General features: G+C 46.5%; 1 non-coding gene across 1 annotated transcript; it reads left to right on the forward strand.

Moving 5' to 3' along the window:
* Positions 1-5,755: 5,755 nt before the first annotated feature.
* Positions 5,756-5,843, forward strand: TRNAY-GUA (transfer RNA tyrosine (anticodon GUA)). Its single transcript is given in 2 exon segments — positions 5,756-5,792; positions 5,808-5,843. It is a non-coding gene; the product is annotated as a tRNA-Tyr (tRNA).
* The last annotated feature ends 9,283 nt before the right edge of the window (positions 5,844-15,126 follow it).

The raw sequence follows: 15,126 nt of genomic DNA on the forward strand, positions 1-15,126 counted from the left end.
CACTGAATGTTCTGGAACAGTGGCCCCCAACCTTTTGGGCACCAGGGACTGGTTCCATAGAGAGAGTTTTTTCCATAGACAGGAGGGGATGAGGTTTGGTGTGCTGCCTGCATCCCATGGATGGGGCCTCGCTTGTTTGCGCAGCCGGGTTTCTGGCATGCCGCTGCCTGGTGCCTGTCCATGGACCAGGGGTCGGGGACCCCTGTTCTCGAGGCCTCCACACAGTTGGAAGGTGCCCTCTTGGGAACGATTTGCATTAGAGGACTCCAAGTGGATTTCTTCTTGTCGCATTTTATTTCAGAGTATTCTCTGTAACAAGCGGGCAACGAGATGGCTCAGCGGGTAAGACGCTGAGACACGTTTGAGACCCGAGCGCCACACGATGGGGCGAGCTCCCATCCTCACCTCAGCTCTGCCAACCTAGCAGTTTGAAAGCATACAAATGCAAGTAGATAAATAGGTACCACTTCGTTGGGAAGGTAACAGCACTCTGTGACGTCATGTGGCCGCATGACGATGGAAATTTCTTCGGATAGCACTGGTTCAATGGCCTTGAAACGGAGAATGGGTACCAGCCCCTATAGTCGGCAACGACTAGCGAAATAAAATCCCAATGAACTCATTTATCCTTTTATTCTCTGTAACAAGGTGGGTGCTGTCTCCATAAGAACCTAAGAAGCTTTCAACCGGCTTGAAATATTAGTTTCCTGCCCCAAAGGGGGCAAATAATGTATGATTTCACAATGCCTGCCAATCCATGATACACAGATAGTCCCAAAGGTGCTTTTTTCAAGAGGCAACTGGACTTTCTGGTTTTTTCTTTGAAGACATTTCGCCTCTCATCTAAGAAGCTTCTTCAGCTCTGACTGGATGGAGGAGAAGGGAAGGATTTATACTCCTTGCAGACAGCTGGCCATTTGCATTTCAGCAAGTTGTTAAGGCTACCTGGAGGTTTACCTGTGTCCTCAGGGTCACCTGAGTGGTGCAAATGGGTGTGGAGCTTTCTTGGAACTGTTGAAAGGACTGTGTTGTAGATTGGAGATAGATGATGCATCCTGCCCCTTCTGTTGAGTCCAATTGCCTCTTGAAAAAGCACTTTTGGGACAACCATGAACTGGATGACTGAGATTCTCCATAGATACGTAGATAGTTGATTACAGTTGGTCTAGTGGCCAAGAAGTTTTCAAAATATTGATGCATATGCAAGGATTGTATTTCAACAGAGGGATAGTATCAAGATCACGAGAAGCGTTAGTATTGCTTTATACTGCACTGGTAAGGTCACCCTTGGAATATTGCATCTGGATTTCACCGCGATACACAAAGGATGTTGAGACACAAGAAACTGTTGTGACCTAGGCCCAAGTAGTTATTACCTGACACAATCAGTCCTAAACGAACATATTTTATTAGAACAGCTTACTTCATTCTCAGCTTAGTCCAAATTAATTCCAAAACAAATCCTTCATAAACTGTCCTTCGGCCTTATCACCAACCTTTGTCTTCTTTGGCACCCCGCCAAAGGCTTTTCTTGGCAAAACTCCATGAAGTTCAGAAGCAAGAGACTCTGACAAGAAACAAATGTAGCAACGTTGCTTTCCTACAAAGAGCCTTTGCTGGGAGAAGGCCAATCATCTCCTGGCCTTACTCCCAAGTTGTCCTTTTTGCTTTAGCTAGTCTTGCCTTCTGACAGCTCTTCGCATGCATGCACTAGGACAGGGGTCTGCAACCTTTAATACTCAAAGAGCCACTTGGACCCGTTTCCCACAGAAAACAAAACACTGGGAGCCGCAATGCCTGGGTGGGCGTGGCCAACTTGACACTCCCCCTGGTCACATGACACCCCCCCCGCCACGCCTGGTGGGCATGGCCAACTCAGCATCACTCCCACCCAGCCACAAAACATTTCGAACGTGTGAATTGGAGGGTAGGATGCAGTCAGCTGTCAAACTAAATAAAAAATAGAATAGAATAGAATAGAATTCTTTATTGGTCAAAGAGGTTGCAGAAAAAAATGCTTTTAAAAGCCTCTGACGATCAGGCAACTCAGCTGGGATCTCAGAGGCTTTTAAAAGCATTTACAATTTCTTCGGCCGAGCAGTTTGGCTTGCATTTGGGAGGTTCCCCCCCACCCCTTTCGGCTGTGCACGGAGCGAATCTCTTACTTAGCTTCTCACCGAGTAGCAGTGACTTCCTGAATAGCAAGGCAAGGAGTGACTGGGACTCTCTTCTTCCTTCTCTTATCCGGTGAAGGGAGGAGGAGTGGGGGACAGACGGGGCCAACCAGGTGAGCAGTCTCTTCTTTTCTCAAGCCACGTGAGGAGTGACTGGGGCGACAGGCGGGGCCAACCACGTGAGGAGTGACTGGGTGGGGAGCAAGTCTCTTCTCAAGCCACGCGAGGAGTCACTGGGCCCGGGATGAATGGATGGATGAAATCAGCCGGTACTACTGGTGAAAAAGTTAACTACCGGTGGGTGCGACAGAGAGCCACAGGTGAAGGGTGAAAGAGTCGCATGCGGCTCCGGAGCAGCGGGTTGCTGACCCCCGCACTAGGAACAGGCTCCTCCTGTTCCTCTGCCTCTCTGCTATCTGCCTCTGGAGGCTCCAGAGTCCGTGCATCACTCCCAGATTGCCCTGGCCCTTTCTCTGCCTCCATGCAGAGCCCTTGTCTGGGCCTTCCCCTGAGTCCAGGACTGGCCCATGGTCCTCCACAGCCTCCTCACTGTCCGACTCCGTTGCCAGTTCCACAGGTTGCTGGCAGACCACAACAGATACAGGGTTTGGAAGGAGAGAAGGATTAGGGATACCAGGTCCGATAGCAGTCTTCCAATATTTGAGAGGTTAGCTAATGCAAAGAAGGGGACAGATTGTTCTCCAAAGCCCTGAAGGCAGGACAAGAAGTAACGGATGGAAGCTTATCAAGGAGAGAACCAACCTAGAACTAAAGAGAAATTTCCTGACAGTGAAGAGGGTTAACCAGTGAAACAAAACACTGGAGGTTTTTAAAAAGAGATTGGATGACCATTGTTCTGTCCCCGTCTCACACACGCACACCAGCAGTCGACCAAGAGTTAAAATAAACCAGCAGACAAGAATTTCCTTTGATAACAGAATTGGTGGCAACCCGGTGGCTGCTTGTCAACAGTTTTTACTTACAAAGGGAGGTTTATCTCCTCCGACCGAAAACATCAAAGTCCACAAACTTTGACAAAAAGCCCAAAGAATAGTCAAGTCCAGTCCAAAAAATCAGTCCAAGCAGAGCATATAACAAAGTTCCAGAAATGCAGAATGACTTGCTAGCTTTCAGTTTTGTCCGTCACAAAGCCTGAATGGCCACCACACCCCCTTTTATCCCCTGTGGGGTGTGGTCCAGTGACTCAGCTTAATCTCTGGCACGCCTCCTTCTCTGCTGCGCACGCTTGTCTTTCCGATACTGTCGGGGATCCAGCCAAGACTTATCTCTGTCGCTGTCTAACTGCGGCTGCTCGGAAATGCCTGGCTCCTGGCCTATCTTTTCTCCTTCGGAAGACACCTGAGGCATTGCCAGAGAGGAGGGTCCTGGAGAGGGAGGCCTTGCCAACTCCTCTCCTTCACTTTCGGAGTCTTCTCCCTCCGATAAGACGGGCTCGGGGGTTGGAGTCACAACAGAAATGGTATAGCGCCGTGATGGCGAACCTATAGCATGCGTGCCAGAGGTGGCACACAGCACTCACTCTGATGGCACGCAAGCCCCAGTTCAGCTCTGCTGCGCATGCATGCGTGCCTCCCGCCAGCCACCTGGTCTTCGGGTCTCTGCTGCACACGCATGGGGGCGGGCATGTGCAGGGGCCCGTGTACATGCGGAGAGGGGGTGGGCATGTGTGGGTACGTGAAGATGTGCAGGGGGGCTGGGGTGCATTGCATTTTGGGTGTGTGTGCGCTTTGGTCACTCGGTCCGGAAAAGGTTAGCTATCACTGGTATAGTGTTTCCTGCTTGAGCAGAGGGCGTTGACAACAGAGTGTCAGTGCCTGGAATGCACTACCTGACTCTGTGGTTTCATCCCAAACCCCCAAAATTTTAACCTAAGACTGTCTACTGTTGACCTCACCCCATTGCTAAGAGATCTGTAAGGGGCGTGCATAAGAGCACCAGTATGCTTACCATCCCTGTCCTACCTATTGTTTCCTCTATTTCAGGGGTGAAAGCTCCAGGTTCAGACTGGATCGCCTGATCCGTTAGCGACGGAGGCGGGTGGTTTGGAGAACCGGTAGCAAAAATCCCTGCCCCCCCCTCATGCCCAGCTGAGCCGCACAATCATCAGAGGATTTTTTTTTACTTTTAAAAACATTTTTTCTACAACCTCTTCGGCTGAAAAAATGCTTTTAAAAGTAAAAAAAAAAAAAGCCTCTGATGATCGCGCGGCTCAGCTGGGATAATCAAAGGCTTTTAAAAGAAAAAAAACCTTTTTTTTTTCTTTTAAATGCCTCTGACAATCCAAGCTGAGTTGCCTGATCGTCAGAGGCATTTAAAAGAAAAAAAAAGCCTCTGCCGATCAGGCAACTCAGCTGGGATCGTCAGAGCCTTTTGAAAGCATTTTTTTACAACCTCTTCCCTGAAGAGGTTGTAGAAAAAATGGTTTTAAAAGTTAAAAAAAAAAATTGGCCACGCCCACCCAGTCACATTACCCCACCACCACCAAGCCATGCCCACAGAACCGGTAGTAACAAATTTTAGATTTCACCCCTGCTCTATTTGTATCTATTTTATGTATCCAATCCATATTTATACTTATTACCTAATACTTTCTTGATAGATAGATAGATAGATAGATAGATAGATAGATAGATAGATAGATAGATAATCTCCAAGGTTGCGTCCAACTCTGCTATTCTGTTCATGACTCCTTCTGGATAGGATTATGTCTTGGTTTTGATTCCCTCCTTTCCCACTCTTTTAACAGGCTGCAGCTGAAACGGGCTTCTCATTTAATTCAGCAGGTTTTTTAATCCTCCCCACCCCCAATATTCTCACAAAATTTATTGGATCCAGACACTAAGCAGCCCTTCCCGAACTCCAATCCCCGTGTGTTGATTTAAGTGGGGAAATGAAGTGAGCTGATCCGAGGCTGTGCAGCTGTGTGTGAGTACAATTCAACACTGAAAACGCCAGCTGCAAGGGGCAGCGGATTTCACAGCAGCCCTGTGAGACACGACGTGACAGATGCCTGGTTGGCAAAAGAATGGCAGAGAACAAAAGGAACGTCTGCTGGGCCCCCCTTCCTATGACTCAGGGCCGTTTCCTCTCCAGGATGACGCGAGACTCACACATCCTGCCTGCAAAGGGACAAAAATCCATCAGGCTTAAGTGCAGAGTTGGCTGCTTGCCATTAGCTATTTAGCCTGCATGAAATTATTTTTTTTCCCAGTCTGTGAGGGGAACGGGGGGGGGGGGGGAGAGAGGGGGGAATCCAGATTAGAAAGCGATGTGCTTCCGTTTAATCATTCTTGAAAGTAAACTTTCTAAATTCCCGCCCATCTAGGATCATCAGAATTCTGTTCCTTATGCTGCTCTCTGGCACTTGGCCTAGTTCGGGTCTAATCACAGTTTCCATAAGTCACAGCACCTCTCGTGTTGCACCTGCGTAGAACTCACTCCAGGCTATTTCAAGGAATGCAAAACCAGCTCATATTATACTGTTGGCATCAACAGATAATCTTATCTATCAAAAGAAACAAAAAGAGAGAGAGAGAGAGAGAACAAGAACAGGCAGCTTTCCTTCGATAGCTCAGCTGGTAGAGCGGAGGACTGTAGAAGCCTGCTTGAGTCATCCTTAGGTCGCTGGTTCGATTCCGGCTCGAAGGAAATTGTTTTTGGAGCCATTTTGTTCTCGTGGTTAAGGCACCTGTCTGGAAAACAGGAAACGTTTTAATGTATTTTAATATTTGTATTGTGTGTTTTTAATTTTGGCTGTTCACCGCCCCGAGTCCTTCGGGAGAGGGGGCGGTATAAAAATTTAATAAATAAAATAAAATAAAATAAAATAAATAATCAGTGAGTTCTAGTTCTGCATTAGGCACAAAGCCAGCTGGATGACTTTGGGCCAACCACTGTCTCTCAGCCCAACCTACCTCATAGGGTTATTGTCAGGGGTGGGCTTCAAAAATGTTAGCAAGGGGTTCTCTGCCCGGTTGCTGGGTGGGCGTGGCCATGTGGGCATGGCCTAGTAGTCAGCCTCCTGCACCACAAGGGGTGGTGGTTTTGTCCTCCCCGGGCTCCGGAGGCTTTTCTCAAGCCTCTGGGAGGACGAAAATGGCCTCTCCAGGCTCCAGCGGCCCTCTGGAGGCCGGCCTTCCCAAACTTGCAGTAGGCCCATTTTTTTGCCCTCCTCAAGACTCTGCGCGCGCCCGGCACTTTCCTGCATCCAAAACGGGCCGCGTGGAGACTCCTGGGAGGGGTGGGGTTGGGTGGGCAGGGCCAGCTAGGAATGGGATTTGGGGGTTCTCCGAACTGCACAGAATCTTAGCTAGAGGTTCTCCCGAACCCCTGTGAACCCCCAGGAGCCCACCCCTGGTTGTTCTAGGGAAAATAGGAGGAGGAAGGTGTGTTGGATAGGAGGGAGAAGGGCGGTTCAGAAATGTGAAACACAAATAAATTAAATAAATCTTTGGCAAGTGATTAGTAAAAATAAAGGCAGGATACAAACAAAGAATCAAATTCGAGAATACTGTCTTTAATATAGAAGTAAAGTCCGGTAGCTCCGATGCTGCCAGATGACTCAATTAAGTTGAACCTTCTTCCCTAAAAGACATTTTTTCATCGGCCACATGGTTTACCTTCAGATGGTTGACATTTGACTCACATTTACGATGGTTGCAGAGTCCCTGGGTCATGTAATCCCCTTTTGCAACCTTCTGACAAGCAAAGAGCCCTGGTGGCGCAGCAGACTAAAGCACTGTTATTAACATCAGCTGCCTGAAATTACTGTAAGTTCAAATCTCACCAGGCTCAAGGTTGACTCAGCCTTCCATCCTTTCTAAAGTAGGTAAAATGAGGACCCGGATTGTGGGGGCAATAAACTGACTTTGTATAAATATACGAAAGTATGAAGGCTATTGCTTAACGCATTGTAAGCCGCCCTGAGTCTCCGGAGAAGGGCGGCATATAAATAATAATAAAAAAAGTCAACGGGGAAAGCCAGATTCACTTAACAACCATTTTACTGATTTAACAACTGCAGTGCTTGGCTTTAAAAATGTGGCAAAAAAAGTCGTAAAAATGGGGCAAAACTCACTTAATAAATTTTGGGCTCAAAGGTGGGTTGTACATTGAGGATTACCTGTATACATGATAAAGTTGATCAAAGTATTGAAGTGGTCGAACATGCATACATTGATTATTTTTTTAAACTAACCCAGGGATTCCCAACCCCCAGTCCATGGACCAACACTGGTCCGCGACATGCTAGAAATGTTTCCGCGCAAACAAGCGAAACCCCATCCGTGGGATGCAGGCAGCATGTCAACTCTGAAGCGAACCTGGCTGAAGCCATCTTGTGCTGCCTCATAGTTGCCACGAAGCATGAGAGGGGGAAGGGAGGGGGAAAGTAGATAGCTCAGTTAACAGTCAAAACAAAAAGTTTCCTGTGGGAACCAAGATCATTGTAACAGGTGGCTGGTTGGAGGAGGAGACGAGCCTGCCATCCATCCTAATTGGACTATGTGACCGATGATACCTGGGAGGAGGGATTTTACTCTTTTAATTAGGTGAAAACTGCAGGAACTATCAGAGTTGGTTTTCACTGGCTGTGCCGATATGATGTATCCAATAAACATGTTCTTTGAGGAATCTACCTGCCTCGGAGTTCTGCTTTCAATGGGTGTGTTACTCGGAACGCTGCCATAGCACATGAAACCACGCCACGGAAAAACTTCTCTCCACAGAACTGGTCTCTGGTGCCCAAAAGATTGGGGGCCATTGCAGTAACCTATCCTAACACATCCTATAGGGCTTCCCCCCTTTCCTCCTTCTTTCTGTAAAGTGGAATCTATCTTTCTATGCAAAGCAGTAGTATTCAGGACACTATGAACTTTATTTCTATGTCAAATTAAATATGCAACATGTCCTTTTTCTAGACCACTGGGAAGATAATCTGACCCAGTTTTTTTAAACTTGGCAAGTTTAAGAGACGTGGACTTTTCAACTCCCAGAATTCTCCCAGCCAGCTTCTTGGATGAGAAGCGAAATATTTTCAAGGGGGAAAAAAAAATCAAGAAAATCCAGTTGCCTTTTGGAAAAAGCACCTTTGGGACAACCATGACCTGGATGATTGAGAATCTCCATAGACAGACTCCAAAGTTCTGTAAAGCATTTCTTAGCATGAAAAGGCATGGGTCAGCAGAGTTGATTCTGCAATCCATTAACCGAATTATGTCAAAATAAAGCTTTCTTTGCATTTTCCAACACACTGAGCCTACTTGGACCAAGACTATGCAATCAAATTTCCCCAAGTTTAAAATGAAATATTTAAATGGCAAAGCTTTATTTATGCTTACAGATGTTTGCCATTTACCTTCATTTTGAATAGAATAGAGCTGGAAGGGACCTTGGAGGTCTTCTAGTCCAGCCCCCTGCCGAACCAGGAGAACCTATACCATTTCAGACAAGTGACTGTCCAGTCTCTTCTTAAAAACCTCCAGTGATGGAGCACCCACAATTTCTGGAGGCAGGTTGTTCCACTGGTTAATTGTCCTCTCTGTTAGGAAGTTCCTCCTTAATTTCAGGTTGCTTCTCTCTTTGATTAGTCTCCAACCATTATTTCTTGTCTTGCCCTCTGGTGCTTTTGAGAATAATTTGACCCTCACTCTTCTTTGTGGAAGCCTCTCAAATACTGGAATACTGCTATCATGTCATCCCACATTCGAAGGCTCTATTGATTAATCATTTTGATTTAAAAAAAACATAGACCAGGATATGTGCCTTAAATAGATCCATATTTAAGGTGATGTCCACCTATCTTAAAGTTATCAAGGTTGAAAAATACATAACAAAATAACATAATTGGAAGGGACGTCTTCTAGTCCAACTCCCTGTTCAAGCAGGAGACCTTATACTATTTCAGACAAATGGTTGTCCAATCTCTTCTTAAAAGCCTCCAGTGATGAAGCATCCATGACTTCTGAAGGCAAGCGATTCCACTGGTTACTTGTTCTCACTGTCAGGAAAGTTCTCCTTAGTTTTAGGTTGGTTCTCTCCTTGATCAGTTTCCATTCGTTGTTTCTTGTCCTGCCTTCTGGTGCTTTGGAGAATAGCTTGACTCCCTCTTCTTTGTGGCAGCCCCTCAAATATTGGAACACTGCTATCATGTCATCTCTAGTTTTTCTTTTCACTAGACATAGCCAATTCCTGCAACCATTTTTCATATGTTTTAGCCTCCAACCCTCTAATAATCTTTGCCATTCTCTTCTGCACTCTTTCCAGAGTCTCAACATCTCAACACTAGAAGCATATGAAATGGCTCGCTAATACCAAAAGAATTAGGGCTGCCTTATATGACACAAACTGTTCATTGCATTCCAGCCTCTTAGTAATATGAATTAGCTTCACTCCCCTCTTAACACACCCTCCTGGCTGGGATTTTTGCTTTAGCATCTGTCTAGAGAGGGTCAGTTCCAAAGATACGACTTCACCAGCTTGTTCCGGTAGAAGAAATGCTAAGATTATGCAGTTGCAAGCAGGGAAATTCAACATTTGTGGCATGGAAGGTATGTAAGTCGTGTGGGGCTCTCCACTGACTCCCCAGTTCTCTAGCAAAGATTTAACCAATATACAGGTAATCCTCAAAATATGACCACAGTTGAGTCCAAAATTTCTGTTGCTAAGTGAGACAGTTAAGTGAGTTTTGCCCAGTGGTGAAATTCAAATTTTTTTACTACTGGTTTTATGGGTGTGGCTTGGTGGGCATGGTGTGGCTTGGTGGGCGTGGCTTGGTGGACATGGCAGAGGAAGAATACTGCCAAATCCCCATTCCCTCCCCACTCCAGGGGAAGGATACTGCCAAATCCCCATTCCCTGCCCACTCCAGGGGAAGGATACTGCCAAATCCCCATTCCCTGCCCACTCCAGGGGAAGGATACTGCAAAATCCCCATTCCCTCCCCACTCCTGGGGGAAGGATATTGCAAAATCTCCATTCCCACCCCACTCTGGGACCAGCCAGAAGTGGTATTTGCCTGTTCTCCGAACTACTCAAAATATCCGCTACTGGTTCTCCAGAACCTGTCAGAACCTGCTGGATTTCAACCCTGGTTTTGCCCTATTTTATGACCTTTCTTGACACAGTTGTTAAGTGAATCACAGCAGTTATAAAGTTAGCACAGATAGTCCTCAACTTACAACAGTTCGCTTAGTGACCGTTCAAAGTTACAGCATTGAAAAAAGTGACATATGACCATTTTTCACACTTACGACCGTTGCAGCATCCCCATGGTCACGTGATTTACATTTGGATGCTTGACAACTTGTTCATGCTTATGACGATTGCCGTGTCCTTGGGGAGGGGGTCATGTGACCATCTTTTGCGACCGTCTGACGAGCAAAATCAATGGGGAAGACAGATTCACTTAACAACCGTGTTACTAACTTTTAACAAGTGCAGTGAGTCCCTTAACAAATATGGCAAGAAAAGTCGTAAAATGGGACAAAATTTCTCACTTAGCAACATAAATTCTGGGTTCAATTGTGATCGTAAGTCAAGAACTACCTGTAACTCAGCTAAGTGATTCTCGTTTCCCCATGGACTCGGCTTGTCAGAAAGTCACAAAAGTTGATCACATGACCCCAGGGGCACTGCGACCGTCATAAATAGGAACCAGTTGCCAAGCCTCTGAAGTCTGATCCTGTGACCATGGGGATGCTGCAAGAGTTTGTGAAAAATAGTCATAAGTCATTTTTTCATGTAACTTCGAAGGGTCTCTAAATGAATTGTTGTATATGGAGCAGCGGTCACCAACTGGTGGTCCGTGAGAAAATGTTGGTGGTCCGCAGAAAAATTATTTGCATTTTTTTTATATTGAACTAAATCAGGGGTCCTCAAACTACGGCCCCTGGGTGGGATACGTGCAATGAACGTTTGTGTTGCTGCAGAGAGTCTCCCCCTTTGGGGTCTTTTTGTGTGGGGCAGAGGGGGGCAGAAATTCCGACTTGGGGTCTGCTTCGGCCTCCTGGTGTGGGGCTTTGGGCGAAGGCTGAAGGCTGAAGGGAAGTGCCACTGGTGGTAAGGAGACGGAGGGCCTCGTTCCAGTGGGACTGCATCATGGCCTGGAACTGGCTGACCATCTCAGCCCGCTGAGCCTCCCGGCGCCAGTACCTGGCCTTGCACTCCTGCGGGTCTTCCCTCTGCTTGGAAAGCCTATGCTCCTAGTCCTCAGTGAGGTGCTTCTGCTGAGCCTCCTCGGTCAGATCCAATTTGAACAGAGCCAGCTGTTTTGCCAACTCTTTCTCATGGTGGCTGCTTAGCTCCAACAACTGCTTCCTGTTGGGGCCCTAAGGAGCCCGGATGGGGAGGCGAGGAGTGGCTGGCAGGGGAGGGGTGAGTAGAGGCCAGCATGGCACTCCTTGATGTGAGTGACATTGAGTTGGCCATCGAGTTGGCCATGCCCACCAAGTCACATGACCACCTAGCCACGCCCACCCAGCCGGTCATTAGGCAGATCTTATTAGTGGTCCATGGGATTTAAAATTATGAATTTAGTAGTCCCTAAGGTCCGAAAGGTTGGTGACCTATTCATTATACAAGAGCCAAGACCAAGATCCGGAGAAGTGAGCCAGTATGTAGCACATGTGCTATGGCAGGCGAAAGGATGCTGCTGTACAGCCAGTGGTGGGTTCCTCCTGGTTCAGCCCGGTTCTCCCGAGCCGGTAGCGGTGACAATATGATGTCACCGAACCGGTTCTGCCCCCCCCGGCTCCCACCCACCTCCCCCACTCCCCACCCCCACCCACCCACCCCCCGCGTTATTCTTACCTTTTATTTGGCCCCACCCCCAATTTATTGCTGCCTCCTGAGTCCCAGCTGATGGCTAGAGGGAAAAAAACTGTTTAAATGTGGGGCTTCAAAGGGCCGCCCTACAGCTGATCAGTGTTAAAAGAAAACAAATGAGTAGACCAGTGCCTGCAAAAATAAATGGGTAGATCAGTGCCTGCAAAAATACATGAGTAGATTAATACCTGCAAAAATAAATGGGTACACTAGTGCCTGCAAAAATACATGAATAGATCAATGTCTGCAAAGGTACATGAGTAGATCAATGCCTGCAAAGATACATGAGTAGACCAGTGCCTGCAAAAATACATGAGTAGATTAATACCTGCAAAAATAAATGGATAGACTAGTGCCTGCAAAAATACATGAATAGATCAATGTCTACAAAGATACATGAATAGACCAGTGCCTGCAAAAATAAATGGGTAAACCAGTGCCTGCAAAAATACATGAGTAGATCAGTGCCTGCAAAAATAAATGGGTAGACTGGTACAGCTCTGAAAGCAGTTAAAAGCCTGGTAGACCAGTACCTCTGCTAAAGCCTAAAGAATTGTCACATGACCATCAAGCCACGCCCACAAAATAAGCCACAGTCACAGAACCAGCAGTAAAAATTTTTAGAACCCACCCCTGTGTACAGTCTTAGCTTTTTGATCTCCTCAGCAAATTGGAAGTATAAATCAGAATAGAGCTGGAAGGGACCTTGGAGGTTTTCCAATCCAACCCCCTGCTCAAGAAGGAGACCCCCTATACCATTTCAGATAGGTGGTTGCCCAGTCTTTTCTTAAAAACCTTCAGTGATGGAGCGCCCACAACTTCTGAAGGCAATCTGTCCCACTGATTCAGGGGTGTCAAACTCGATTTCATTGAGGGCCGCATCAGGTTGTGTTTGACCTCAGAGGGCCAAGGGGGGTCATGGTGGGTGTGGCCATGGTGGGTGTGACACGGCACTCGTGTCGGGGGGGCACCTGTGGTGGCCAAGTGCTAAGGCAGGACTTCCCTGAGACCCCCACACACCCCATTCTCAGCCTGGACAGGTTCCTGCAGCATCCTGACAGCCAAAATGTGGTGCAGGGGAGCGCGTGTGGGCCCCCTGTGCCCCGTTTTCGCTAGCAGAGGCACCACAGGCTGGTCCTTTGCTGTTTCCAGGCCATCCATCCCTGAAGGCCAGATCTAAGCACCCTGCGGGCTGAATCTGGCCCGCTGGCCTTGAGTTTGACATAGTGGTGAAATCCAAATTTTTTCACTACCGATTCTGTGGGCGTGGCTTGGTGGCTTGGGTGGGCGTGGCAGGGGAAGGATACTGCAAAATCCCCATTCCCTCCCCACTCCTGGGGGAAGGATATTGCAAAATCTCCATTCCCGCCCCACTCTGGGGCCAGCCAGAGGTGGTATTTGCCGGTTCTCCGAACTGCTCAAAATGTCCGCTACCGGTTCTCCAGAACCTGTCAGAACCTGCTGGATTTCACCCCTGCGCTGGTTAATCATCCTCAGTTAGGAAGTTTTTCCTTAATTCCAGGTTGCTTCTCTCCTTGATGGAGTTTCCATCCGTTGTTTCTTTGTCTTGCCTTCCTTTCCATTCTCAATCTATTAGTTGCTCCTGCAAGCAAGAGAGAGCCGGCCTCTCCAGTCATGTGGTTAGAAAATAAATCTGGTGAAGCACACAGGAAATATGATAGCTCCACACACAGCATGACGCACTGGAGCCTGGCTGCTACCATGTATAGAAAGGCTGAGCCCAACCCCATCTCCCTTCCTTCTCTGGCAGCCTCTTTCTCATCTGGCCACATGAAACAGCCTGCTTAGCACTTCCTCCGTCTGCTTTTTACAGCCTTTGTTTACAAAGAGGGGAAAAAAGTGTACACCAGAAGGAAATATAGTGTGTTTTTCCCCACTATACCCCTCAGCAAACCCAGAAAGCAGTCCGTTTTGACATGGTGCCAATCTTGTCACAGTTCATTTGACACCTTAACTGATGTCTTCCATATGTGCTAGGCTCTTTTTCATGGTTTGGTTATAAGTGGAATTGCAATCGGAGATGTTTGGAGGGCATTCAAAATTGTATTGAAGAGAGTGCATGTTTGGTATAGTAATTAAAAGGGGCTGGCTTAGAAACCAGGAGGCTGTGAGTTCAAGTCCTGCCTTAGGCATGAAAGCAAGCCCATTGGGTGAATTTGGGCCAGTTACTCTCTCTCTCAAGCCAATCCACCATCGTTTTTTTTGGAAAATCAGAGGAAGGAGTATTTATTTATTTTATTTTATTTCTATACCGCCCTTCTCCTGCGGGACTCAGGGCGTATTAGGTATGTTTGCTGCTTTGAGTTACTTATAAAGTAATGAAGATGGGATAAAAATGAATAAATCTTGGCTGATGTACTCTGAGAGCGTATGCACCAAGACAAATTCCTTGTGTGTCCAATCTGTATTGTTCATGGAGTCTCCCGAGTAGTTCATCTGGGAATTTTAAGTCTCACACCAGTGCATTAAAAAAAATTTTTTTTTCCTCCTGAAATCTAGGTTTCTGCCAGCACAGGGGAAGCAGATAGTGACTCAATAAAAAATATGTGAATATTATCTAAAATACCAATGTAATATTAATGAAAATGTCAGTGGAGTTAATCAGGGCAGAGGCCCATTAAGCCAACAGCTTCTGATAAATTGCTTCTAGAAAGTTCTACCACTCATGATGGGTCACCTCAGCTGGCCAACAAAATTGATCTAACAAGGCAAGGAATAGGGAACAAGGCTGCTGAATGAAATGAGAATAAATTACGGTGTATTGTTTAGTGCATCAATATTGTCTCCCCAAAAATATATGAAGATAAATGCCATTGTTAAAGAAATGTTAAAGAGAATAATATGAGATATAATAATGTGATAAATAATTTGTAAAATTTTGGATATGAGATTAAGCACAAAAGAATTGTAACCGATTGATACTTTCTGTGATTGTAATGGATGATGATTATTTTTATGTTTTGTTTAAAAAAAATTTTTTCCCAATATTGTCTCCCAAGTGGTGGGTGACTAAGAACAGACAGTACTGTGGTCTTTTCTGTAATAAAAGGACCGCATTCCCTCCTTTCTGGCATTTTCCCATATAAAT

Source organism: Pituophis catenifer, unplaced genomic scaffold (assembly GCF_029215685.1).
Source record: "Pituophis catenifer annectens isolate HBS135680 unplaced genomic scaffold, rPitCat1.0.hap2 SCAF_2, whole genome shotgun sequence".
Lineage (NCBI taxonomy): Eukaryota > Metazoa > Chordata > Lepidosauria > Squamata > Colubridae > Pituophis > Pituophis catenifer.